We start from the raw sequence: 26,063 nt of genomic DNA, 5'->3' as shown, positions 1-26,063 counted from the left end.
GCATCAGACCAAAGACTCTCCCAATGAGCTCTAGAACTTTACATGGAACAGACTGAGAAAACAGGGTAAGGTAAATCAATAAACCCATGTAATATCTACTCCTTAGATGAAGAGCTAATCTAACAAGAGAAAAGGGAAAAGAGAAGGATTTAAATAATTGAGATGGATGATTTAGTATACTGGAGAGATTTTGGTTCTCTAAATCTATTTCCTGAACTGAAAAATAGGGAAATAAATTCTTACCCCTCAGGACTGCTGTAAGGATTATATGAGATAATGTAAATAAGTTGAAGACAATAGTTTGTGTGTAATACACTGGATAAATATTACTTCCTTTTACCCTAATCTCATCTATTGAATATTAATAAGAGCTAACACCTGCTTAATGCTTGCTTAATGCTAAAAACTGCTGTAGGCATTTATATATGTTAATTCATTTCTTTTTCACAACTCTATGAGGCCAGTGCTCTTTATCATTCACATTTTACAGATGAAGAAACTGACATTCACTGAAGTTAAGTCATCTGCCTAAGGCCACATAGCTCATAAGTGACAGAGTTGTGATTCAGAGATAAGCAGCCCAGGTAAATTGTCTGTGCTCTTAACCAACATGCTCTGCGGTCATTTCAATAAATAAATTAACAACTGTTTGTTAAACACTACAATGTGCCAGAAAGTGGTCACTGTCTTATTTAGTCTTTGCAAAACAGAGTAGGTATTCTCTATTGTTGAATAAGTTGACATTCACAAAGATTTAGTCATTTATCCAAGATTTCTTATTTCACAAGCCGCAGAATTATAATTTGAATTAATTTCTGTTAAACTTAAAAAAGTATTTTGTTGCCTTAGAAAACTTTACCGAAGCCTTTTTATATCAAAACCCTTTTATATAACTAATTATTATATTTCCAAGTTTGCACATAGCTACACACACTTTTATATACACATGCAAAGGTAATATTCTCACTGAATAAATTCTGCTATAGCTATCTATGTTTGTGAACTTTAAATTGGTATCAATATTATTTCATTTCTGTTCTAAAAGAAGAATATACCTATCCTAACTCTTATTCAGTCATTATGATAGTTGACCCTTGAACAACAAGAGTTTGAACTGTGTAGGTCCACTTATACGTGTATTTTTTTAAATAAATATATTGGAAATTTTTTGGAGATTGGCTACACAGTTTTAGAGGTTCCCACACAGGCACTGAGGTTCCACTCAGGCACTGAGAACATTTCTCTGCTAAATGAAAATGTAAAAGTGGAGATTTTCATTCTCTATTGTTTTGCTTTGGCCAGGACATGAAAAACACAGTGGATAGGAAAAAAGGATTTCTAATGGTAGCAGGGGAATAATTTAAAAGAGTCCTAGATTCCTAATTCTTTTTTGTTTGTTTGTTTGTTTTTAACTGGTACACTTCTGACATGAAATAGTGCAATTCCCTCACTAGATGAGGAATCTAAGAATAGCCTTGCAGGGTAGTGAGTTCTAGGCAGTGGAATCGGCCCCATATGTGTGCTCAAGTGAGCTTCTGCACTCCTGCCCAGGGGTTTCAGGAGGCAGCTTGTGGTGGTACCAACAGAAGACTGCAAAACGGAAACAGCATGTGAATAGGTCAGTGCAGCGGTCTGCACAAAAGAAAATGTTCATGAAATAACTGAGAGTGGAGGCTGTAAACTAGGGAATTCAACAAAAGCAATTTCAAATTCAACAAAAGTAGAGGGGAAATAGCATAGAAAGCAGGTGAAGCTAGATGATATTTTGAGATATTTACTTGTTTTAGTTTGTGTTTTTCTACCTCTATTTCTCTCTCACATGACTTTTAGCCCACTTCATGTGGGTTGCCTGCTCCACACCTTATTCCCTAAGGGGAGATACATGACACAGTAGAGAGTGAGTTTACTTAGAGACTCAGCCCAAGTAGAGTTCAGTTCTTTTTGGCTTTTGTTGTTCAAAAGCTTAAATGCTTAGGATAATTAAAAGTGTTTGCTAATGCGTAGGAGGGATAAAAGAGTATTAGAAAAAGCATACTGGAAGAAACAATAAGGAATAAAATGTTAGCCTCAGGCTGAAGGTTCAACTGGGCTGAGGAGAGAGGGTTAGGAGGAGGGTTCCATAACCTCAGAGAAGGCAGCTAGAGTTCTCAGGAAATGGCAGTTACGCAGAAAATGGACAAGGAACTGTGAGGCCTGGACATATCTGGAGGGCCTCAGCAAATAGTCCCAGTCTGTAAGTTTTATTAGTGATCCCGAGGAGCTATACAAAGGAAACCATAAATCTTTCAATATCTGCATGGACAACTTTCCACATTTCTTTCCCCCTGTGATATCATGGCACACATAAATCCTAAGTATTATGTCACAACACTGCAAAGCTGAGTAAGAGTGCAAACTGCGCCAACGATCTACATTAATATTTTTATAGCTTGTGGAAATATGAATACAAAATACAAATTAAATAAACTATAAAAAACAAATTTTAACACCCCTGAGATTGAGACTAAGATTCATACCTAAAACAGAAAGTCATCTTGCTTGGAAAAAATTAATGGATAGATGTCTGATCTTCACCTCATTTCCTTAACACCTTTCTGAGAAGATTGATTGTTTTTAATTTGTTATTCTAAATTCAAATCTGATCATGCCAGACCTGCTCCAATGTCCTCAGGATAAAGCTCCAAATCCTTTGAATGGCCATTCATCACTTCTTTGCATCACCTTCGAGGTCATCTATCCCTGCTCTACCCCTCTTCACACTTTGTGCTGCAGCGATGCCTAGTGAATGGCAATTCCACAAACACAATTTGCATTCCTGTAAGTACACACTGTTCTTTGCCTTGAGTGACCTTCCCTTATTTCTTATGCACAAGGGGTACTGCTTCCTCTGCCTGCCACACTCTTTCTCATCCATCAGGGTTTGGCTTACACCTCCACTCTCTTGAAACCCTGGCTTGAATTCCTAAGAGAAGACTGTGTGGTCCTCCTCTGTGCTCCCATTTCACATGGTACCTGTTTCTTATAATGTTTCTCCTAGCACAATGCTTGGCATCCCATAGGGCTCAAAATATTTATTGAATATATTAATGACTCTTCAGGCCAGCTATGACCTTGCATTTAAGGTTCATTATTTCCAAGCAATCAAAAAATGACATTGACTATGTGATAAGAATTTAAACAGGAGCAAAGGATAGGATATCAGAACTTCAAGGAACCTGAATTATATGATTTGACCCGACCAATTCTTCCCCTAAGCTCCTTTCAAGGCAGAAGTATCTTTTATCTTTCTATCTCAGTATCTAACATGATGCTATTACATAGTAGACTCTTTAGAAATTATCGAGATAGGGAAGAAGGGAAGGATACAAGGAGGAAGGGAGAGAAAATTAAAATGGAGGGAGAGATTTAAATTTCCGTGGTTAACCAATGGCAAATTTAGGATTAGGCCTCACAGTCCGGATTTAAGACTGACCACTAGCCCAGTTCCCTTTTACCAGGCTAACGTACGGCACACAGAATCCTCTAGGGATTAGTCAATCACCTGTGAGAAGATATTTCTTGGCAATATTACTCTATTGCTTTTCATTATATGTTATTTAAATTCAGAACACTCCTGTCATACAAATGCAGGCAATTAAATATTTTCCATATGAGCCATTCCTTCTTCTGGCAGAACCCAGATTATTTAATAACACTGCAGAGGAAAAAACCTCCTGGAATTTCATTTTTCATGAGAAATTAGATATTTGCTGATTTAGATTAAACTTGCCGTGGCAAATAAACTGCCACAATGTCCCTAGCCATATACTCCATGGTATGGATGTCAGATCCTTTTCAGTAAGTTTTCAAAATGACTCTCAAATATGTAACAACATCATTTCAGATTAAATGACAGTTTTGAGCACGTGAAAACCCTAAACAGCACTTATCGGAGTTGGAGACACTAATATAAAAGAGTGAATAACCATGGCATGCTTAATTTGCAGTTCTTTTTCATTTCCCTACAGACAGCTCAGTGTCTCTTTGCTGCTTAGGAGCTTGTTTTACAACACCACCATGAGCATTTCTGCCTCCATCTGGGCAGGTACAATCCATTTTGTCTGGTACTGAGTTACTCAACGCCTTCAGACAGTTTTGCATTGCAGGAAGAGATCAGATAGCCTGACTTCTTTCTCATAAAGGTGTATTGCTATAATCTGGGGCTGTACTTTACACGTTTATCCTTAACTACAACATGTTTTGTCAATTACCACATATTTCACGTGGTAAAGTAAAGAAAAATCTCTTTTCATAAAGGCATCGTACAGTATAAAATTGCTTTACAACTTTTTGACTCTAAGAGCTTAGGCTGAGGAAACATAGGATTGGAATATAAGCGTTTAGCAAATATAGTAGTTTTCAATGACTTCAAATGCAAAATATATTTATGTTGAGGCAATACTTACAAATGAGGCAAATATAAAATCAAACAGTTGCTTTAAAAGGCAGTGGCGAGGCTGAGTGTGGTGGATCATGCCTGTAATCCCAGCACTTTGGGAGGCTGAGGCGGGTGGATCATGAGGTCAGGAGCTCGAGATCAGCCTGGCCAATATGCCGAAACCCCATCTCTACTAAAAATACAAAAATTAGCCTGGTGTGGTGGCACGCACCTGTAGTCCCAGCAGCTAGGGAGGCTGAGGCAGAAAAATCGCCTGAACCCGGGAGGCGAAGGTTGCAGTGAGTCAAGATTGTGCCACTGCACTCCAGCCTGGGTGACAGAGCAAGACTCTGCCAAAAAAAAAAATAAATAAATAAAACAAAATAAAATAAAATAAAAGGCAGTGGCGGGGGCGGGGGGGAGCTTGGCAATATGACTAATTTTCATGAAGCAAGACTGCATCACATTCCAGATATATTTGTGAACATTCACTCTTTTCTCCTGAAGTCTAGCAGTCTTTTTTTCCTTTAATTTTTGATGTAGCATAGTTTCCTGGGCTTATTATTTTAACCTTCCTTTATAATAACTGGAATTCTTTCTCTTTCTGTCCCTTGTCCATCTGATCCAGGACTGGAGTCAAATTTCCATTCTAGAATAATCCAACTATCCACATCTTTCAGTCCATCATCAGGAACCATAGCTACTATTTATTGAGAACCTATTCCACTTAAGACACTATGCTAAGCGTGTTTAAGACAACGTCTTATATATACTCAGAGAAATCCAATGACATAGGCACTTTTAAATCTTTACCTCTATTAAGAACTTCGTGAGTTCTAAAACGGTTTCCTCTGGGTTGTCTAACAAGTCCCTAAAAGGTAACTTTTCTCTAACTAAGCCTGTGCCTCCTCCTATATTATCATTGTCTAATTTAAGAACCTGGACTCATTCTAATCTCCTCCCCTTTCCTCCTACCCAACATCTAATTGCAAAGTTGTATCAATTTACCACCCAGATATTTCTCAAATTTATTAGTTACTCTCAATTTTTTCTGCTACTGCTTTAGTTTATATCCTAATTACTATGCTTATATATAATTACAATATTCTACTGCCAGTTTGTCTTTAGTTACCTCTTTTTATATTATTATTATTATTATTATTATTATTATTATTATTATTATTATTGAGATGGAGTCTCACTCTGTCACCCAGGCTGGAATGCAGTGGTGTGATTTCCACTCACTGCAACCTTCACCTCCAGGATTCAAGTGTTTCTTGTGTCTCAGCCTCCTGAGTAGTTGGGATTACAAACATACACCACCATGCCTGGCTAATTTTTGTATTTTTAGTATTGACAGGGTTTTGCCATGTTGCCCAGACTGGTCTCGAACTACTGGCCTTTATGTGATCCGCCCACCTCAGCCTCCCAAAGTGCTGGGATTACAGTCATGAGCCACCATGCCCAGCCTACTTTTCTCTTTCCACTCTTTTTCCATACTATTGCCTGAGGGATCTCCCTAAAATATAATTTTCAACATATCACCACCCTGCTTCATTGGGTTCCCCAAAATCCTTAGTTTAAACCAAAACTCTTTTGTAAACTCTTTGAAAATATTCTCTTTAACCCTGAGTTTCCAGCCTCCTTGTCCACCAATCGCATAAGAACTCTTTACTAACCCAACCATAGCCATTTTTCAAACATATTTTTTGATGTTAACAATTTTTTTTCCCTGAGCTTTCAGATTTTGATAGGATGGTAGCAGGAGAAGACAATATAGAATATATTACATGAGGCAGAAATCTGATGGGAGAACAGGGTAGCTCCACCATCAGGCACCAAAGATTTTATAAGTGTGAAAGTTGTCAGAATCAAAATCCGGACAAACAGAGCCAGGGAAGGCCATGAAAAGAGAGTTCTCAAGCTTGTATGCTTCATAACAAAAAACGATGCTGCAAAACCCACAAACTGGCCCAAGGCCATTGCGACCTTACACAAAAAAATACTTCCGCAAGGACATCCGCCCAACAATTGCATGTCCAACTTTGGACTGGTATCACCCTTGTTATTGATCTTTGTAACCAAGGATAATTATTTCAAAACAATTGTGTAATCACTTTTTCTTGTAAAAACTTTTGGCTTTCTTTACCTCTTAAAATATGCATACAATTTATTATGGAAGTGTACTCCCATTGCAATGATCTATTCCTAAAATAAACATATTTTATTTTGAAGAGCCTCTCTGATACTTACGATGACATAAGGACGTGGGAATCCTCTGTGGAGGGACATAAGGTATAGGGGTGAGGACTGGTAGGAGTGTAGCACTTCTTCCTGGCCAATGTTAAGACTGGGGGGAAAATGGATCCAGCTCTCTGAAAATTCCAACTCTTTTTAATACATAGCTGAACTTGAGTACGGAAATTTGTTTTATTTCTCGTTGAATCTAATTTGCCCACACAGGACTTTAAATTCCTGTTACACTGGTTTATGCTGATCAACATGGCTATCTTTCAAGAGAACACTATCCTTCAGCAAAATAGAACTTAAAGGCAATCTGCCCAGATAGTGGCAGTCATTTGCAAATAGATGAGCTAATGAGTCTCTTAGAAAGAGCCTGAAAATGACTAATGTGAGCTAGGAGGGTCCATCAGATAATGCCAACTTTTATGAATCTCCTTTAATTGACTATGATTGACAAGTACATTAATAACTTTTATGTCAAGGGCTTATGTCTTTTCCATTCTGTCACAAGCTGTAAACAATTTCATGCTGAGTATGATAAAAATGAAACTTTCTTGATTACAGAAAAGGAAATACTTTCAATCCCTAAAAAAAATCAGGTGTCTTTTATTCCAGATATTTCTATTTGGTATATCAATGTACAGTTTCACACATTTAAGAAATCTTCAATATCTTTGCTCTTTGCAGCAAAAAAGGGGATAAAAAAGTTAAAACAATAAAACAATGAAAGTAAGACAATAGAGAGCTCCATTTATTTTGAATTCAATTTTAAGTTTATAGCATGATATTTGTATGTCTTAATCTAAAATTGCTTCAATTTCCTCAATTCTGTACAAAGGGTGATTCAATTTCAGATTAATTCAGATTGCCTTAGTAATATAGCCATTGTCTGCTGAATAAATCCATCATTATAACAACGCCGTCCATTTAAATTGCAGTGTTCTCTGTTTTCTGATATCCTGAGGTTTGATGCTTGTTTGATTTTGCTAAAGAATTATACTATGGCTTTATAATCAATTTCTTTAAAAGAAACCATGTCAAAATCCAAGAGAATGATATTCATCAATACTGGTCTTTAGTTTTTGTTTTTAAAAATTGTTTTTCAAAATTAATCACAAAAAATACAAAAAAAGGATATATATACTTGTAACCTACAAATTCTTGGGAGACATTTTCTGCAATTAACAATAAGAAAGAGACTAACAGGGTATATATCATAAAGTGTCTTTTTAGATGTCCTAATAGTCTTACAGTTATTAGGACATTACATTCAACCGGAATAACAGCGTGCCTCTTTTTCTTTAAAATTCTGACTAGTGATGTCAAACATGGAACTGTCAAACCATCCAACGCTAAAAAGGCTCTTGGTGCAATACCCCATTATATGACCTGTTTCTTTTTCTTATTCCATTTTGTGGCTGTCCTATAGTTAAGATATAGACAAAGAGATTGGGAGAGTAGAGAAGAAGCAATTTAAAAGTTAAGGCAATGTAATGAATGTTGATGCACACAAAAACTAGAAATCTATTTTTCATAATTGCATAAAATCAGAATATTTAAATTCTAAACATTTTCATATACCTAGTGATTGGGAGTCAAAATATGCTTGGTGAGGACTCTATTCATATTGCTTTAGAAAGAAGCAACTGTATTTAAATTGTTTAATAAATATATAAGTTCTAGAGTCATAAGAGGATTAAATATAATGTTCTTTTTTAAAAAAACAAATCTGCAATATAGTCAAATTCTTTAAATGGCATTTCTCACTGTTAAGCTAATCTGATTACTTTATAATTCATTTTGATAAAAATAAAATATTTGACCTAGTTAGAAGATACACTGGCAAAATAAGGCTCAATTTGAAATACACATACAAAAAAGCTATTTTCATATAATATAAAAGGGACAGCTAGATTTTGTTTTGTTAGAGAAACAAAAGAAAGAGCTATGTTCTAGTAGCTAATTAAAAGGTATTAAAATAGAGTCATATTAGAGAAAATGAGTATTTTGTTCTACAAAGATAGCAAAGTGGGCAAAAGCAAGGAACTCAACATTAGTAAGATTAATATAATATTAAGATAGTAAGGGAAATTTATTTTGTGGGCCAATACCCTTAATTATTCACAAACAAATTTTCACAATCATTATCTATTATTAACTTCCCTGTGCAAACTCAATGAAGTCATTAGGAGACTAATTTTTCACCATCTGAAAAGAATGCTATTCAAGGAAATCTTATGATCATATCTTTTTTTTAAATTAATAGTAAGAACAAAAGCCTATACATAAAAAGTTGAAAGAAAAATATTTTGAAAGGGTGTCGTGGTGTCTTGCGATCACAGTCCTGTGAAAAGTCCGTGATCTGGGCAGGAACAGAAGGTCACCAAAAAATGGCAGTGATGATGATAAAGATATTCCTGACTCAAATGGATACAATGGTTTCCCTTAAATCATCTTATTTAAACCACACAAATAACCATCTGAAGAGGCCAGCCAACATATCATTATTACTTAATGGACAATAAAACTGAAGCCCAGAGAAGCTAAGCTCTTTGTGGAGAGTCACATGCAACCGAACTACATTAGAATGACATTGAGTTCTCCACTGCTTGGAAAACCAGTAATCTTCCTGGTTGATCTGATTTTCTCAATTTGGAAAATTGTGTTAATAATTAGTGTTAAAAGTTATCAAGGGTATTAATGAAATAATGTACATATAGGGCTTAAAATATTATCTGATATATGGCAAATATTATTGCCATTATTATTATGATAAGTGATCAGTCACATTTGAACACATTGTATTTGTCAGCTTGAGATGGTATAACGATATATCACAGACTGGATGGCTTAAGCAAAAATTTCTTTTCTTATAGTCCTGGAGGCTGTTAAGTCCAACATCAAGGGAACAGCGGGATTGGTTTCTGGTGAGGCCTCTACTGGCTTTCAGATGACTGTTTTCTCGCTGTATCCTCACATGGCTTTTTCTCTGTGTGCATACACTTCTGGGGTCTCTTCTTGTAGGACACCAGCAGTATTGGATTAACAGTATTGGCTCTATTGATCTCATTTAATCTTAATTACCTTCTTAAAGACACTGTCTCCAAATAAAGTCACATTGGGACACTAGACCTTCAACATATGGATTTGGGGACCATAATCTACCCTCTGGTCCCCCAAAATTCATGTTCTCTGGCATGCAAAATGCATTCACCCCATCTTAATAGTCTTAAAAGCCTTAACCCATCCCAGTATCAACTCCAAGATGAAAGTGTATCTAAATATCATATATCGCGTATGGTAAGACTTGAGACGCAGCATTTAAAATTTGTGAATAATTCTTCTCCTGCTATGAACCTGTGAAACCTAACAAGGTATGTGCTTCCAGAATAAAATGGTAGGACAGACATAGGAAAGACATTATTGTTCCAAAAGAGAGAAACTGGAATAAAGAAAGGGATGATAGATCTCAAGCAAGTCCAAAACCTAGAAAGGCAAATTCCGTTAGATCTGAAGCTTCCAGAGAATAATTCTCTTTGGCTTGATGCTCTGCTTTCCAGTCCCAATAGGGTGGCAGCCTCACTTTCTAGACCCATTGGTGAGGAGTCCCACCCACTCAGCCATGGGTGGCAGTTTTGCCCCTGAGGAAATGAGCAAGGGCAGCCTCATCCTCTGAGACCAAGGAGGTGGTCCTACCCTTGAAACTGGGAAGGAGACAGCCTTGCACCCTTGCATCTGTGTGTTCTGGGCCTGCGGTGTCAGTGGCAGACCTGCTAGTCTCTCAATTGCTGTTTGGATCATTTTTCTTTTTTTTCCACTTTTATTTTAAGTTCAGGGGTACAAGGGCAAGTTTGTTACATAGGTAACATGGGGGTTTGTTGTACAGATTTTTGCATCACCAAGGTATTAATCCTAGGACCCACTGGTTATTTTTTCTGATCCTCTCCATCCTACAACCCTTCACCCCTGAAAAGATCCTAGTGTGTGTTGTTCTCCTCTACATATTTATGTTTTCTTATCATTTAGCTCCCATTTACAAGTGAAAACAGTTGGGATTTGGTTTTCTGTTCCTGTGTTAAAGAATAAGGCATATTTTGCAGCCAGAGAGCCTGATATCTCTCTTGTTCCATTCTACAGAATTTCAGAAGTCTGAAAGCCTTTCTTCATTTTGTCCCATCTTTGTTCCTTTTAGTCCAGTGGCAGGATCTCTGCTGGAGTCACCCATTTATTATTCCTGACCTCTGCAAAGATGGCTAACTAAATTCATGGGTTACCTCTTTATGGAGTGATTGTCCAGCCACATTCTTGGTGTTCTCTACAGAACATGCTTTCTCATTTTTTAATAATATGCATTGGCTTAGAATTTTCCAAATATTTTAAGTTCGATTTCCTTTTTGCTTAACACTTCTTTCTTCAATTTATCTCTCTCCTTTTACATTTTACTTATGAGTATTATAGTATATACTACATATAGTCATGCACCCCATAAGGACATTTCTATCAATGATGGGCCACATATATAATGGTGGTCCCATAAGATTATAATGGAGCTAAAAATTTCCTATCGCCTAGTGACATCATAACCATCAACTTGGCACAATGCATTATCTTTTCTATGTTTAGATACACAAATACTTACCATTACATTACAACTGCTTACAGTATTTGGTACAGTAACATGCTGCACAGGTTTGTAGCCTAGGAGCAACAGGCTACACCATATAGGTGCAGACCATGCCATGTAGGTTTGTGTAAATCTACTCTATGATGTTTGCACAATGATGAAATCATCTAACAATGGGTTTCTCAGAATGTATCCCTGTCTTTAAGTGATATATGATCACACTGTAACAAATATTATACTATTTCTCATATCTATGATTTTGTCCACTGTGTTTTCCTGGAATATGTAATGTTAAGAAATAAGAGCTCACATGCAGAAATTGAACTAACAAGTAGAAACTGTTCAATAGCAGGATAACATGCTCTGTCATATTTATGGAAGGGCAACTTATATTCCAATTTAATGAACTTTACTTTCTTTTATTACTTTCCTGCACTTATCTTATTTCTGCAAATTCTATCTGTGTAGCTCTATCCCTTTTATAGCTCCCTGAGAACACATATAGTGCAAGAATGACCGTGGAGGTGAATGAGTAGTGCCTTATGTTCTGCAGTTAGAAGGCTACTTAAGACTCTAAGAGTGCTGACAACAGTGAAAAAGTGACAACGAAGAGAAGAGCCACTCCTCCTCTGCTAGGACCTCCCTCAAAAACCTACTATTCCATCTACACTTGAGGTTGGAATCACTGCTCACTAACTGGCTTCCCCAGAACTCTATCTCCTGTTATAAAGCCTTTATTTTCCAGACATGCAAAATAACTTCCTATTTCTGTTTGTGCCACTTTCTTTCATACCCTTCAGCTGCCTCACTTTTTCATATACTTGACCATGGGTTTAAAGCTACCCGTTTTAGGGTAGCTTTAAACTCTTTCTGCTGCCTAAAAATACTTATTCTTCTAGACCCAGATTAAATGGCATCTCTTCTATATGATATTTCCTAATATCTCTGGAAGATGTGATCACTCCTTTCATACTTTCATAGAACTGTAACTATAATACTATAATTACTTATTGGTTTAAAGGTTTGTTTCTTCCACTTAGATGCAAGGTCTTGAGAGCAGAGGTGCTATCTTACTAATTTATCTATCTTCAAGGTAAATACAGCATCTGGAATACAGAAGGTACTTAACAAATGTGCATGGGATGAATGAATGAATGACTGCAGTGCATTTCTACCCCACCTTTCTGAATTCCCTCTGAGCCAAAAGGTGGTGTTTACCTTTATTAAGATCTGTAGTCCTCTATTACCCACTCTAGATTAAAAAGTAGAATAAATCTTGAGAGAATTAAGTTCTCTTTATTACTGGGGCCCAGCATTGTCTGTGGCTATGTTTAATTTGTCAATACTTACGAAACTAATTAGCATTTTCATTCTGCATGAAAAGATCAATATAATTATAAAAATAATTTATGAAGCACTCTGTTACATTTTATAATTTCTACATTGCCTTGCATCAGCCTCCAACTTTAGTCATCCTCTTCCCCTGAATACAATTATTGATTATTGCATTTCCCAAACCTTACATGTTGCTGGGCAGTGACAGGTTAGCTGTTCACCAAGCCGATGTCTTCTCTTCTTAGACACGCAAGTAGGCTATGATTCCCTGTCTCTGTTGCTCTGTCAGGTGAGTTCTACCCAGCGGAAAATGAGTAAAATTACGGTACCGCACTCCTCAGCTTGGCCTTCAAAAATGCCTACTTGTTCGCCTTATATCTTTTTCCCTTCTACCAGCTTATAAAGCTAATCAGGGTGATCCTAGAAGACACATATTGAAAATAGCAAGCCCTCAGACGGAAGGAGCACTGTTCTTTGAATCTCTACTTAAATGAGAGCTGTCCATGCACCCCATATGATTTTTTTTTACTTTAAATGACAAAGAACTGTAATTCTATTGTGTTTGAGCTATCATACACCTTGAGGTTTATTTGTTACAGAATCTAGTATTATATTAACTAACACATTTGTTTTACTTTGGTTCATGTCAAGATAATAAGACTACAGTGGCTAATAAAAATCAGTTATAACAAACTCCAAAACTTTGTATGTGCATATGTGTAAGAAATAGAAATGGAGAAGGTAGCTTTGTGAAACTCCAACTAGTGGCTCCCATAACTATGAAGGATTGCTGACAGGACTTTCATTACTGCAAATTGCCCCTATTTAATAGGCAGCTCTCATGCAGCCTGTGCTCCTGCTGTTTGCAAAACTTACTTTGAATAGAAAACGCCAATTACAGAGACTGAACACATCAAGATTTTGACATGGCTAGAGAGTTATGCAATTAATTTTATTTATGTACTTTCTGCTTTAAATGCCCCTGAAAAGAGAAAATTGACTAATATATCTAAAAGGAACACTCATATTTATGTCTTTGCCCCAATCACACTCTTTCTCTCCACAAAAAAAAGAAAGAAAAAGAGAAAGGGAAGAAGGGAGGAAAGGAGGAAGAAAGAAATGAAGGAAGGAAGGAATTCAGCTGAAATAAAATAAGCAGATACAGTACTGGAGTTTTCAGCAAGGGCGATAAATGGTAAAATTCTCTTGAAAGTTCTGTAGTCATTTATTAGCTATGGAGAGCTACAGAAAAACTTAGAGACTGTGACCAGTGCCAGAGAAGGCTGAAAGGCCTGACACTTCTCTTGAATTCTAGGACAGCAAAGCATTTATTAGTATCTAGATATGCATATTTAATTATGCTGCAATAACAATTTTACTGTCATTCCTCAAAGCTGAGAAGAAACAAACGATACCCTATTCCTTTTTCAATGATCCTGTGAAATAGCTTGGAGCAGCATATAATGATAGTACCACAAGTGTCTCCTTGGCATTTACATGCTAATGATACTGTGCAATTAAATTATATAATATTGTGTGATAAGCCCCTTTTGCAACTAGGCAAAAATGTATACATTATAGTACAATTGTTCTCACTTCTCAAGAGATAGATCTATAAATCTTGAGATTTTGCCTTTCACATTAGAATAAATCCTCCACTCACTTATTCATGCATTTAATGCATATGTTTTCAAAGCTATTATATGCATTGAATGACTATTTTTACACTCCCATACCTTTTTAAAGTTGACATCAAAAACAAATTTTTGTGTGTATAATTTTAAAGAATATAATTTTGGGGTTACTATATATTTTATTTATGCTTTAAGTACATGTTCCTTAAAACCTTTGGTATACAGATATTTAATCTTTCATCTTATCAGAGGAAATCCAAAAGAAGATGAGGATGGATGGAGAAAAGCTTGATCAAGTGATGAACAACAGGAAGATAAAGACAGTAGCAGTGTTACAAGTTTAACACCTGAAAGAAATAAGGTACTCCCCCTTTATTTCTTCCTTAAGCGCCCTTGTTTTGCTCTCTTGGGACTGTCCCTATAGAAGCTTCATTTTGTTCCTGACTCTTCCCTTTTTTAAACCTCACCAACGTTTTTATCCCCCAGGACGGCATACCCTGGGAAGTAAGGACAAGAATGAGAACCATGTCTTTGTATTGTAAAGTGAAAGAGGAGCTATTTTGAAAGGAAAAGTAGAAAAGCAGAATTGGCAGACCATAATTGGAATATCATTTGGGCTCTTTTAGGAAAGACTGTACAGGAAACCTCAAAATTTGGAAGTTGTTTCCTTGAAAACTTAATTTGTATATCATCTCTAGCACCAAGTTATAAAGTTATATAAAACTATAACTTGGTGGTAGAGATGATATATAGCTGAGAAGCAAGTGCTCAGAAGTGAGGAGAGTAAGTGATGGGGGTGCCAGGTGGGTGTACCAATATGTAAATGGCATTCAATTATAGAAATCACCAAAAACCAAATAACTCTGAATCCAGAATGGCTCACTGCATGGGCCATGACATCAGAAGTACCTGGGTGTGAATCTCTGTCCCTTCTTTGCCACTAACTAGCTGTGACATTTTAGAAAATCTGTTTTATCTGTCTGAGTCTGTCTCCTTATCTTTTCAATTTCAGCTGAAGTACGATGCCCAGGAAACATATTCTAATCTTTGCCATTCCTCTCCTTCCAGTGAAATTGAGCAATTTTCTTATTTGCTCCTTGTTCTTAGAATGAAGTTTTATGCTATTACTGTATACTTAAAAGTTTTTTGGGGAGGGTTTCTGTTTTTGTTTTTGTATTTTTACACTTACCTTATTTGTCTTCCCTATGAGAGAGGGAGCAAATGGGGGGCTACTTGCTATCTCCCTCTCCCTTGCCTAAAATAATAGGTGACACAAAAGAAACGCTAAATAAATGTTTGTTGAGTTGGTGACTAAAATGTGATCATTATATTTATCTAAGAGGCTTAAGGGAATTAAGTGAGATATTGTGTGTTGAACATTGAGTTGGAAGTGCCAGCATGTATGCTTAGGAATAAGAGATGCATTAAAGCAGTGACAGACAGAATGATAAAATACGGCAATTGTAGTAAGCAACCAGCTATGAGATATATTAAGGCATATAATAAGCTTGCATTCTGCTAGTCAGAAGATGCACAAACTGTCGTATTAAGGCCTAAGGTAAAGACGCAATCTCAGGCTGGGTCCCAGAATGCTAGAATCATAGTCAAAACAGTCATTTTAGCAGGGAGCATTCTCTGTAGAATAATTGCCACTTAAAGATAACTGAGGACTCCATTATGGAGCAGGAGAACATTGCATCCATAAGACATCAAGGCATTCTTTGACTACTATGGGAATTAAATATAGATCTAAAATCGTCTCTAAAATAAAGATCCAAGGAGGTATGCTACAGATGAAAACAAATGTGTCTTGCATGCAAAATGAGGATAGATCAGGTGAGGGATTGAGTGAAGGGCAGGAGACAATGAAGAATATATTGTAGATTATACAGGTTTGGATGTTGTTATCTTGGGAGAAGCTTTAAGGCATCCACTTACTGTTTTATTTGCATAGTCTGATGTGGTTTTTAAAGTTTATATTGAATGCTGTTAAGAAAGGCAAGGACTCTGAAGTTTGTCTCAGGGTTTATTATTCCTATTGTCTTTTATTTGCAGTCGTCACAATGCACATGCTTGAAAGATAAGTGCTGTAGCAAAACGAATTGAGAAAAAGTAACAAACGTATGCATCGCTCTGTAATGGACGGAAAAAAAGGATAACAGAGCTGGTGATGGATCAGTGGAGAAGGTGGTGAGAAGAATAGTGTAAGGAGTAAGATGTGCGAGATGAGATGCTTCTATAGGGTACACGTATAATATCTAGGCAATCACAGTGGCATTCTTTGTTTAAGGGCCCAGTGAATCTTGCCGAGCTAAGATTAACTTCCTAAAGGAGCCATAGTGTGCTAAACATTCATGAGTAACACATTCACGGAAGAATGCATGAGTTCATTAGGACATATATTCTGCCCTGTATAGTGGCTTAATAGCAATAACTAAGCAAGTAGAGCTTATTCATCTTTCACATAACACTCATCACAGAAGGAGTCCTGGACTGTTTTGCTCTATCAATTAAGGCAGTAAGTGAGACTCCTTCTATGTTGTTATTCTACCACATCTACACAGTTATCTTTGTCTGTATGATACAAGCTGGCTCACCACGACATCTCATTCCATATCTAATTTCCAAGTTAGTCAAGGAAGAAAGAGAAGCAGACATTCAGACCCTGGAAGGATATGACCTAGTAATGGTATACATTGTTTTAGGTAACATCACATTGGCCAGAACTTAGACACAAAGCCAAACCTAGATACAAAGGAGGCTGGACATATCTCTATCTCTGTCTGTCTGTCTGTCTATCTGTCTACCTACCTATAATGCTTTTGGGTTTTGTTTGTTTGTTTTGGAGATGAACTCTCACTCTTGTCCCCCAGGCTGGAGTGCGATGGCATGATCTCGGCTCACTGAAACCTCCGCCTCCTGGGTTCAAGCAATTCTCCTGCCTCAGCCTCCCGTGTAGCTGGGATTACAGGCGCCTGCCACCACGCCTGGCTAATTTTTGTATTTTTAGTAGAGACAGGGTTTCACCATGTTGGCCAGGCTGGTCTAGAACTCCTGACCTCAGGGGATCTGCCCACCTCGGCCTCCCAACCTGCTGGGATTACAGGCGTGAGCCACCACACCTGGCCACTTTTGTTCTTAAAAGAGGTTATTGACCAGCTACTGAAAGAAGCTTAATCACTGATAATTGATTTAAATGAAAGATGACATACAAACAGTCAAAATAATTGGTGAAAGTCGATAAGCACACTGGTAAAAAACAAGAATGTGCAGAAGATACCTGAAACCTTTCTTTCAGAAAATATTTTCCTGAGAAGTTTTACAAAGTAGATGAAACAGGTCTACTCTACTGATGCTTTTCAAAGTCTAACTCATCAGGTGAAGATGAATTAAGTGTGCAGCAGCTTAAACAAAACAAATATAGGCTGGTTCTTCCAATACGTGCTTATACTGGTGGCTGTCATAAAACAAAACCTTTCATGATTAGAAAATTAAATTACCCTAGGATTAGGAAGCAGCTGTACCAGTTGCATGCTGTCTTGGTACCAAGATTGGCCCTATCGTTTTCTAACCTTACAACTTAACAAGCCAGTATTTCCTATAAATCTATTTGTATAAGTCTGTAAAATGAGGCTACAAAATGCTAAACAGAACTAGAATGAGGATTTGATAAATTAATATATATGAAAGCAACTGGTTATTAAAAGGTATTGATAAACAATAGTAAAATCAGAAACCCTATTATTAACTTGACCATCATGTTTTATTTTTACATAGTTCTTCCATCAACTTTTTATAAGTATGTGGAATCAAATTCTGTACAGAGTTACTCTACTGCCTAATAAGTGTAGAGAACTATTATTAAATCTTGTCTTATTCTTAGCTATCTCTCTTAACAGTTACATAATAAAATTGTTCAATTCTATCTCCAACAATAAAACTTCCAAATAGACTGTAAAACTTTAATCTTCAAGGTGAAAAAATGGCCGTTAGTGGGGTATACCAGAATTGCTCTGGTTCTGAATAATCATGTTTAAAATGTAAATTCTTGGGACTCAACCTATCGTACTGAAGCAGAATCCCCCAAATAGCATCTGCTACCCTCTGTATTTAATATGCTTTCCAGGTGGTTGTAAACATTTTAAATCTTGAGAACTGTTGGCATAGAGAAGCAAATGTTAAAAAGCCTCATGATAAAGGAACATTGTCATACAGGCAATATGAACAAACCTAAGGTAAAGATCTATTGCTTCTGGCATGGTAATAAATGAATAAAATGCTCATTTTTAGGTACTTATTTTAGGTTAGGTACTTCTGATAAAGATGAGGCTTCCTTTCACCTCCTCCCCACCAAACTCATGAGTCACACCAATCTCCTAACCAAATTTTGTCCTTATTCTGCAAGAGTCCAAAAAGTTCCTCATAAATATTTGAGGGATTTGTATGTTATCGAACCTATTAGTAGATCTAGATATATAGCTAATATGAAAGATCACCAGTAATGTTCTAAGAACTAGATGATTTGCATATATGCTTTGTAATCTTTAAAATGTAAGCAATCTGACTGTTATGAACCTCATATTTTAATGAGAATTCCGAGGCTAAAAGATGTTTAGTAACTTGATCACTATTTCAAAGTAGGTAAAACAGAAGCAAATATAGGGTTATTACAGAGAAAAAGCAGAAAGAAATGTGCCCCTACACAGAGAGAATTCTATTTTAAAAAAACTTTTAAAATCAATCCAAAGCTGGACATCAAGTGGGAATTTGGAAATGTTTGGTTAGGAGCTTCTGTAAAATTTTTTAAAGATGCTTGAATAGAAAAGCAATATAGCATAGGAGGGATATGGACATTTATTCAGCTGTTCTCAGAATGGAAATAATCAAAAATAGCTTTAGTAAAGAATTGCCCAGATTCCTTTCCCCTGGTGCTCTGGAAGAAGCCTGTCCTTATTGATGTTGGTGAGTCTAGCCTAATATCTTCCATGCATTCACTAATTTTATAGGCTTTTTCCTATTAAAAAGTGAAGCCACACATTGAAACCTGGAGATAATTGAAGACTGCTCCTCTGAATCTCACACCGAGAGTTGGCTTTCTTTTTCCCCGCATTACATAACACAGAAAGTAAAAATGTAATCTTCAGCAACAGACATGGTATCTGCTCCCACAGAAATGGTGCTATTACCAATACAGAAGCAAGACTATAGGCATGACTACCAAAGAGAGAGTGCTTTACAGCCTTCCAAGGCATCACTGTTGAATAACCCAAGCAAATCTGACTCACAGAGACAGAGTACATATATGGTTCATGATCACCAGGATAGAGTTGTTCGAAATTTTTCACGTAGGCTACCTAAAGCAACTAATTCCAATGGTACTGCTGAGTCCCAGAAACAAAAGAACCTGTGTTCTGTCATTTATAAACTAATATCCCAAATGTGTACCGGAATTCTAAAGGTTTCAACCAGAAATCTGAAATTTCCTCAAACAAATGTCTTCTATGTAAAAAAAAAAAATTATATATATACATATATATAAATATATATATATACATGAATATATATATATATATATATATATATATATTTAAGCTTAAATATCCATTATGCTGAATGGAATGTTTCAGATAAACATTTCTTTAATTACAAATCTTCATGGATAGTGCTATAAAAAATAGTGGCTTATATTTTAAATATTCATCCAAGGAGGCAGCATGGCAGTGATAGAGTAGATTTTGCAGTCAAATCACTTTTGAGCCATTTGCTAGTTTCATGAATTTGGATGAGGTTTTAATTTCTCTGAACTTTTGTTTCCGCATCTTTACTCTGTGGATAATAATATCTACCTCTTAAGGCTGTTATGATAACTTATTGACTAACATAAATAATGTACATACACATAGTGGGAAATTAAGAACAAATTTGAGTCTGCTATTGTGCCCTACTCCACTTCAGGAGCAGGAAAATAATCACTGCAAAATAATAAAGACTTTTTGTTGAATTTCAAAATTGTAGACTGGGTTACAAAATTCTATATTTTTTATTTCATTATCTGCTCATAAGAAGAAAACCCATACACACACACATATACACATGTCTGTATATTTATATATAATATGCATATTACATATACATTTCCTTTATATATATGTAATATATATATATAGTATGAAATTGGGCCAACATATTAAGAATCACTTTCCTCTTACCACAACATGAAGCGATTTCAACATGGATGCTCCAACTTCATTTGGGATACCTCACATATAAGGATGCTATATCTTGAAACCATCTCCAGTGGATTTCCTAGAAGAAATGAAACAGAAACTCTTGGGAACATGGAAAATAAAAACCTAGCTTCTTTCAATAGTGCTCAACTAAAATTCCACATTGTTCTCCATCTTGCTGGTTTTGCCCTAATTATTTAAAAAAAAGTTTACTTCCAATCCAATTTGATGTACTCATCCTTGATGACACTATTGCTTGCATTTTCAGGTAATGCATTTTATTATATGTGTTTTCATAAATCAATGAGTATTCTTAAATGTATATTAAAAATCAACTAAATATCAGAAATAGCATATAGATGAGAAAAAGGAAGAGAGAAATCAAGTTATAGTGTGTTAGAGAAAGAAAAGTAATTTGAATATATAGTTTTTCTCTTTTTAAGATGCTTGTGGATGTCTTTCTAAAAGTTGAATGAATAAAAATCATAATACAATAATAAAACACATTTATCTATTTCCATTCATCACATTAGTATAAAATATATTACTCTGTACCTATATATTCCAGTCTTGATAATTTTGCAAGCTAAAGCTTTTATAAATTTATAAATTTGCCATTTATAAATTTGCTAGGTATTTGGCTCTGTTGCAAAATTTGAGCAATTTTCTGACTCTCTCTATCACACACACATACATATATGCACATGCACATACACACACCACTTAAAAGTCAAATTTATTGCAAGAAATTATACTACAATCACATAAAATACAATGAAATCACATTTATTTGCCAGCCTAGGTCTATACCCTTTAATAGCTATTTTGGTTTCATTACAATAGAATCTTCTATAAAATAATGAAATAAATCTTGGTTATGCAAATCACAGTATTGAAAACACTGAAACCTGATTTTGTAAAACATCTCAAGCTCAAGGAGACATGTCATAATGATCAATTTTAAATTAGTCACTTTAAAACAAATTCTGTTGCTTCACTCTCTTAGTGCCTTCCTGGATTTCTATTTTTATGAATACAGTAATTACAATGGTACTAGATGGCACAAGTGGATCTCTTTTCCTGAAAGTTAGATATGCAAAAGAGTCCGCTGGGCCCATTAAATAATATTGACATCTCAATTCCTCTTATCGGTTCACTTCAGGTACAGACTTTGAACAACAAATGTTCCTTCTATTTCCCCTTCAACAGAAGCCGAGTAAGAAATTCGTGTTTTTAAGTTATTATCTCTTAGCTCCAAACCTAAAGCAGTGTTTAGAGGGAAATTTATAGCATTAAATGCCCAAAGGAGAAAGTGGGAAAGATCTAAAATCGACACCCTAACATCACAATTAAAAGAACTAGAGAACCAAGAGCAAACTAATTCAAAAGCTAGCAGAAGACAAGAAATAATTAAGATCAGACTGGAACTGAAGGAGATAAAGACACGAAAAACCCCTCAAAAATCAATAAATCCAGGAGCTGGGTTTTTGAAAAGATTAACAAAATAGATAGAACACTAGCCAGACAAAGAAGAAAAGAGAGCAGAATCAAATAGACACAATAAAAAATGATAAAAGGGATATCACCACTGATCCCACAGAAATACAAACTACCATCAGAGAATACTATAAACACATCTACACAAATAAAGTAGAAAATCTAGAAGAAATGGATAAATTCCTGAACACATACACCCTCCCAAGACTAAACCAGGAAGAAGTCGAATCCCTGAATAGACCATTAACAAGTTCTGAAATTGAGACGGTAATTAATAGCCTATCAACCAAAAAAAGCCCAGGACCAGATAGATTCACAGCCGAATTCTAACAGAGGTACAAAGTGGAGCTGGTACCATTCCTTCTGAAACTATTCCAAACAATAGAAAAAGAGGGACTCCTCCCTAACTAATTTTATGAGGCTAGCACCATCCTGATACCAAAACCTGGCAGAGACACAACAAGAAAAAAGAAAATTCAGGCCAATATCCCTGATGAACACTGATGTGAAAATCCTCAATAAAATACTGGCAAACTGAATCCAGCAGCACATCAAAAAGTTTATCCACCACAAACAAGTTGGCTTCATACATGGGATGCAAGGCTGGTTCAATATACGTAAATCAGGCCAGGCGTGGTGGCTCACGCCTGTAATCCCAGCACTTTGGGAGGCCGAGGCGGGCGGATCACAAGGTCAGGAGATCGAGACCATCCTGGCTAACATGGTGAAACCCCATCTCTACTAAAAATACAAAAAATTAGCCGAGCGTGATGGCGGGCGCCTGTAGTCCCAGCTACTCGGGAGGCTGAGGCAGGAGAATGGCGTGAACCCGGGAGGCGGAGCTTGCAGTGAGCCGAGATCGCGCCACTGCACTCCAGCCTGGGTGACAGAGCGAGACTCCGTCTCAAAAAAAAAAAAAACAAAAAAACATAAATCAATAAACGTAATCCATCACATAAACAGAACCAATGACAAAAAGCACATGATTATCTCAACAGATGCAGAAAAAGCCTTCAATAAAATTCAACACCCTTTCATGCTAAGAACGCTCAATAAACCAGGTATTGATGGAACATATCTCAAAATAATAAGAGCTATCTATGACAAACCCACAGCCAATATCATACTGAATGGGTAAAAACTGGAAGCATTCCCTTTGAAAAGCAGCACAAGACAAGGATGCCCTCTCTCACCACTCCTATTCAACATAATATTGGAAGTTCTGGCCAGGGCAATCAGGCAAGAGAAAGAAATGAAGATTATTCAAATAGGAAGAGAGGAAGTCAAATTGTCTCTGTTTGCAAATGACATGATTGCATATTTAGAAAACCCCATTGTCTCAGCCCAAAATCTCCTTAAGCTGATAAGCAGTTTCAGGGAAGTCTCAGGATACAAAATCAATGTGCAAAAATAACAAGCATTCCTATACAACAATAATAGACAAATGGAGAGGCAAATCATGAGTGAACTCCCATTCAAAATTGCTACAAATAAAATAAAATGCCTAGGAATACAAGTTACAAGGGATGTGAAGGACCTCTTCAAGGAGAACTCTAAACCACTGCTCAAGGAAATAAGAGAGGACACAAACAAATAGAAAAACATTCCATGCTAATGGATAGGAAGAATCAATATGGTGAAAATGGCCATAGTGCCCAAAGTAATTTATAGATTCACACTATCCCCATCAAGCTACCATTGACTTTCTTCACAGACAAAATGACTTTAAATTTCATATGGAATCCAAAAAGTGCTCATATAGCCAAGACAATCCTAAGCAAAAAGAACACAGCTGGAGGCACCATGCTACCTGACTTTAAACTATACTACAAAGCTTCAGTAACCAAAACAGCATGGTACTGTTACCAAAACAGATACATAGACCAATGAAACATAACAGAGACCTCAGAAATAACGCCACACATCTACAACCACCTGATCTTTGACAAACCTGACAAAAACAAGCAATGGAGAAGGATTCCCTGTTTAATAAATGGTGTTGGGAAAACTGGCTAGCCACATGCAGAAAACTGAAACTGGACCCCTTCCTTACACCTTATGCAAAAATTAACTCTAGATGGATTAAAGACTTAAACATAAGACCTAAAACCAAACCTGTTTCTATATTCTGCTTTGAGATTTTGGGTTTGGGACTCTGCACACCACTTTCCTTTGCCAGATGGTTTCCTTAGATTCTGCAATGGGGGTGGGGGGGGGGCACTGGGGACAGGCTGGTGGGGTGAAGAAAGGGAGAAAGAGGCTTATTCTTTCCTGTTCTCTTGCTGTCAGCATTGTTTAGCAATCATCCTGCGCCCTGTCAGTGGCAGTCATTTCCGCCTACCGATTTTTCAAATCCTTGCAGAACCAGCTTATTCTGACCTGACAGAGGTGCCACCCCCAGGTGGCTTGTATCCCATTCTGAGAGCTCTTGAGTTTGAGTTCCCAAGGCCTCTCCTTTGAGCTTCTGAGACACCAACACTGGCTGCATAGCAACACTTCTGAGAAGTGTGTTATAGAGATCTACAAAGTCCCTTATCTAAGCTCCCAGTGCCCCAGCTTTTCATTTTATTCCCCAAGCCCTAAGGGTGGAGCTGCTTCCTGAGACTACTCTCTCTGTATAACCTCAGGGGCCTCTTTTTCCTCTTCCAGCTCTCCAACAAATTTTTAATCCATCCATTATATTAAAATTTCCTTGTTAAAACAACAAGTATGGGGCAAAGGATATGAATAGACACTTCTCAAAAGAAGACATTTACATGGACAAACACATGAAAAAATGCTCAACATCACTGATCATTAGAGAAATGCAAATCAAAACCACAATGAGATACCATCTCACACTAGTCAGAATGGCGATTATTAAAAAGGGTCTCTGACATTAGTTCTCAAACACATTTGTCAGATAAGTGTGTGGATGGAGACCCCATCCATCCACACACTTATAGGGCATGGAGACCCACAACAGTAGGTGGCAGCAGAGATAGACAGTCAGTGGCCACTTGGTACAGGAAAGAAACAAACATGGCAGGAGAACCAAAGCCTCATCTAACCTTACTCTTAAGAGTTAAAATCATGGGTTCAATATCTGTCTATCTAAATATTTTAATGGTTAAGGGTATGTGTTTTGGCAACACAAAGACAAGTGCTCAAATTTCGACCTCACTACTTTCTAGTTGTTCTATTTCTTAGTTTTTTCATCTATAAATGGATCTAATGACACTGTGATATACAGCTTTCAAAATGGCTGCAATAATTCTGCCATCTCTATACATACTCTCTTTGCAATGAAATTTTTCCATTTTCATCTTTCAGAGCTAAAATTTCTTTCTCCATCTCTTAAATTTAGGCTTGCCTAGTGACTTGTTTGGCCACTAAAATGCAGAGGAATGTGACTTCTGAGCCTAGAACCTGCGAGGACTTGCATCTTCTCCTCTTGCCCTCTTAGAATTCTTCCACCACCATAGGAGAAAACCACATTGGCCTTTTCGAGACCTATGGCCCCCTGACAGGTAGCACCAACTGTAAGACAGAGAAGTAGCCACGTTAGACCATCCAGACTCAGTGGAACTGCTAGATGACTGTAGCTGCATGAATGTCCCAGGAGAGATAAGTAGAAGTGCCACCGACCTGAGCCTCAGATCAAAATGCATGCCCATAGAATTAAAAGCAAATAAAATAATACTTGTTTTAAGTCATTAAGTTTTGAAGTGGTTTGTTATGCAGTGATAAGTTACCCATAACTGATTCAAATCACTACCTTCATAGTATTCTTTTAAAGATTAAAATAAAAAATGTATGTAAAATGTATGCACAATGTCTGGTATTGGTACAGAATAACTCTCCAAATGTTTACTGGGTATAGAAATGATATTCCCAGCAGCAACATGGGATAAACAATGACTGGCCATAATGAATACTAATGAGGAATGTACTCACTCTATAAGAGTTAAATATTGGGGTACATATGTTTGGTCTGAGACTATTGGTTCAAAGTAAAAGAGAGGCATGATTGAATTGAACATTTATCATTAATACTGAGATTCTTTGCCATTCTTTGAGTATCATTACTACTTAGGTATTTTTCT

General features: G+C 36.6%; 1 long non-coding RNA gene across 2 annotated transcripts; it reads left to right on the top strand.

Annotated features, from left to right (window-relative positions):
• Positions 1 to 2,136: 2,136 nt before the first annotated feature.
• LOC129047806 (uncharacterized) lies at positions 2,137 to 25,675 on the top strand. 2 transcript variants are annotated; one of them, XR_008509571.1, is made up of 4 exons: positions 2,137 to 2,233; positions 14,504 to 14,615; positions 16,310 to 16,444; positions 25,325 to 25,675. It is a non-coding gene; the product is annotated as an uncharacterized LOC129047806 (long non-coding RNA). The 2 variants fall into 2 exon arrangements; XR_008509570.1 differs by having other exon boundaries at positions 2,151 to 2,233; positions 16,310 to 16,458.
• The last annotated feature ends 388 nt before the right edge of the window (positions 25,676 to 26,063 follow it).

Source organism: Pongo abelii, chromosome 13, assembly GCF_028885655.2.
Source record: "Pongo abelii isolate AG06213 chromosome 13, NHGRI_mPonAbe1-v2.0_pri, whole genome shotgun sequence".
In the NCBI taxonomy this organism is placed as follows: Eukaryota; Metazoa; Chordata; class Mammalia; order Primates; family Hominidae; genus Pongo; species Pongo abelii.
This window is presented reverse-complemented; position numbering and strand designations above follow the sequence as displayed.